This window comes from Ursus maritimus, unplaced genomic scaffold, assembly GCF_017311325.1.
Source record: "Ursus maritimus isolate PB19 unplaced genomic scaffold, ASM1731132v1 scaffold_4, whole genome shotgun sequence".
Classification (NCBI taxonomy): Eukaryota; Metazoa; Chordata; class Mammalia; order Carnivora; family Ursidae; genus Ursus; species Ursus maritimus.
This window is the reverse complement of record NW_024426552.1, coordinates 69,204,277-69,207,291: the sequence shown is the minus strand read 5'-3', so window position 1 is coordinate 69,207,291 and position 3,015 is coordinate 69,204,277. Positions and strand designations below refer to the sequence as shown.

At 62.0% G+C, this 3,015-nt stretch overlaps 1 long non-coding RNA gene across 1 annotated transcript in view; it reads left to right on the top strand.

Moving 5' to 3' along the window:
• The first annotated feature begins 1,377 nt into the window (after nucleotides 1–1,377).
• LOC121100416 overlaps nucleotides 1,378–3,015 on the top strand; it is a 7,498-nt gene continuing 5,860 nt past the window's right edge. Inside the window, exon 1 of the long non-coding RNA XR_005832202.1 lies at nucleotides 1,378–1,461. This is a non-coding gene — a long non-coding RNA (uncharacterized LOC121100416). The remainder of the gene's footprint in view (nucleotides 1,462–3,015) is intronic.

Here is a 3,015-nt window from a genome sequence, read left to right as displayed (position 1 = left end):
CTGCAATGGGGCAGAAGGGAACTTTCTGGGTAATGGAAACGTGCTATATCTTGAACTGGGAGAGTGGTTAGCCTGCTGTTTTCATCTGTCAAAAATTATAGAACTGTATACAGTATGTAAAATTTCTGGTATTTACTGTATGTAAACGATATCTCAAAGTAGGGTTTTTGTTTTGTTTTTTAACGAGAGAGCTGCTGTGAAGCATTAAGGAGCACGCAGGTGAAGGGATTCTGCTAAAGACCTTCCCAAAAGCATTTGATTTGGAAAAGGAGGGAGGCTCTCTTCTTTGCCCCGCCGGCCTCAACCGGGAGGGTTAGTGAAACATTCCGCCCGCTAGGGGGCAGTGTCGCAGCCAGCCAGCCACCACCGCGCGTTTACAGCCCTCCCCCTCCCCCCCGCCGGCGTCCGCAGTGGCCGGGAGGCGGTGAGACCCCCAGGACGCGCCGAGCTCCGCCCCGCAGCCAGCGGGTGGGAGGTGCTCTCCCCCGCGGGGGCCGGTAGAGGTGGTGCCCGCGGCGCGTCCTGCGCGGACGGGGCCTGCGCGGTGCGGCCCCACGCCCTCCGCCCAGCCCCCCTGCGGCCCAACCGCCGGCTTGCAGTCCCGCGCCCGAACCTGCAAGCTCTGCTCGGCCAGCTCCGGGGGCCTGGCGTCCGAGAGAGGAGCCTGGGTTCCCGGGCACACGATGACCCCCCCCTCCAGCCCTGGCTGTCGGGCAACGTGGAGCCAGCCCTCTGGCCTCGACTGGCGGAATGCAGGAGGGGAGGAGGGGGAAGCGGCGCCCGCCGCGGGACTGCTTCCAGGGTGGAAGGCGCCGCAGCGCGCGGCTGCCGGGACCGAGCTGCGTCCCGGCTGAAACCGACCCTGCCTCTCTGGCGCCGCTTCTGCGACAAGGCCCGCAGAAGAGGCGGCGGCGCCTCTTCCCTCCCGCACCTTCTTCTCAAGCAGGTCATCATAGCCTTAGCAAATCCCCACCGACACAGAACACACAAATTGTCATTTTGAAGGACAAAAGAAGTGTGGCCTAGAGATGTTGTGTTTCACTGTCCCTCGTGCTAAAAAAAGCTCCCCAGGCGTGGCGCGCCAAGTAGGGGGCTGCTAGGGGAATGAGCCGGAATGCGGGGAGGGGAGAGCTCAATCACTTCCCGGCGTGCCAAGGCCCCGGGGACACCTGGACCCTCCGTAATCACCTTCCCCCGTGGCCACAGCCCACCCCGGGACCTCGGGACGCACTTGGGCGGCCCCGCCCGCCGGCGCACTCTTCTCCAGCCCTCTCCGCCCCGCCTGGCGCACTGCGTGGAGCGCCTAGTTCCCCGGCCCCGCAGAGCGGCGGCTGCGTTGAGGACACACCGCACCCCTCGCGCCCTCTGGTCGAGGCGGCTCGGGGCCCACCCCCAGTGCAGGCCCTCGGGGCGGGGCGGACGCCGCCAGCGCCGCAGGTGCAGCCCAGAGGCCGCGCGCGGGTGAGTCGGCCCGAGAGCTCCAGAAGAGTTGATGGGGGTCAGGGAGGCAGGAGGGCAAGGCAGGGAGGACGCGCAGCTGCTTCCCCTCCTATTTTGCTAGCTGCCAAGAGACCGGCAGATGCTCGAGACTGGTGAGGCGGGCAGGGGAGCCCACATTACCGCGGGCAGTTCCCCCCAGACCCGGGTCTGCGGGCTCTGAGCACTGACCTGCCCCAGCCTAGGGGAGACAGGAGGCTTGCGGTGACGCTTTCTCAGGAAAGGGGCGAGAGGCCGTGAGTATTCTTAGAGTGCTAGCTTTGGATCCAGGCAGAGGCCTAGGCTTGAATTCTCTCCCGGTACCAGCTGGTGTTCTTGGGTGGTTCTGCAACTTTACTGAGCCTCACTTTCCTCATCTATAAAATGGGAATATCATGCTACCTCCCAGGGTCCCCGTGAGGACGAACCCTGCCGCGGCAAAGTGCTGAGCACTAAGTCTGTGATAGATCTGCATTAATTCAGCGGAAAAGAATCTCCACTTCCGGCCTTGCCGAGTGCACTTCAGGTCATGCCTGCCGTTTCACAGACTGGGAGGATGGGCTCCTTGCCCAGGAGTCGCATGGGGGCAGGGACAAGGGCAAAAGCTTGTCCAGGATGCTGCAGGCAACCCTGCGGGCGAGCACCTACTGCTCGGGTTGGTGGCAGTCTGGACCTTGGCGGGGTAGGGGCATGGTGAACATAGAATATGACAAAGATAGTTGCAGTGTCCTTAAGGAGGACATCCCTCCCCGTTACTTCTGAACGTCATTCTTCACCCTCACACTTCTGCCTCATAAAACTGGGAACCACTGTCAGAATTAGTAACACCTAGTCCCCACTACAGAGCAGAGTTCCCATTTTGCAGATGGGAGTCCCGCGGTCACAGTTAATAGATACATGCCACACAGTGGAGACACCTACCTGTCTTCCACCCTCCCTTAGGTGTTCAGGGCTGTGTGTTGCATTCCCTGTTCACGAAAGGAGAAGGGGCATGTTTGGCTACGGGGGAAGGAAGAAGCCAGAGTTAGGCCTTCCTGTGCTTCCAGGGTGGGGCGCCCTGCACGGCTTACTGTGGCCATCAGGGTCGGTATGAGGATGAATTCGACGCCAAGGCAAATGGGCTCAGGAGAGCCACTCTTCCCCTCTGGCCCTGGATGGACCTCAGAGTTTGGAACCAGATCTTGGCCTTGAGGAACGTGGTCCTTGTGCGTCTCATCGGAAGGTGCCTTTGGCTGTTGCGCAGGGGCCGCCTCCTCTGACGCTCGCGGCCCTGCTGTCGTTAAAACCTGTTCCAAACGCTGGAACCCCAGAAGGGGCCGAACCGTGGGATCACCCCCTGCACACACACACCCCCCCCCCCGCACACACACTCCCGTAAAGCAGCGCCCCAGAGCTTTGTGAGGGAGCTTGAAGGTAGGGACACTCCTTGTTAGAAGCCACCATACAATGGCTACCTTTGTGGACCACGCTGACTCCCAGCTATGTCCCCGGGGCCGACACGGTGCCTCGCACACAGTGGGCGCCTGCGGGGGGGGGGGG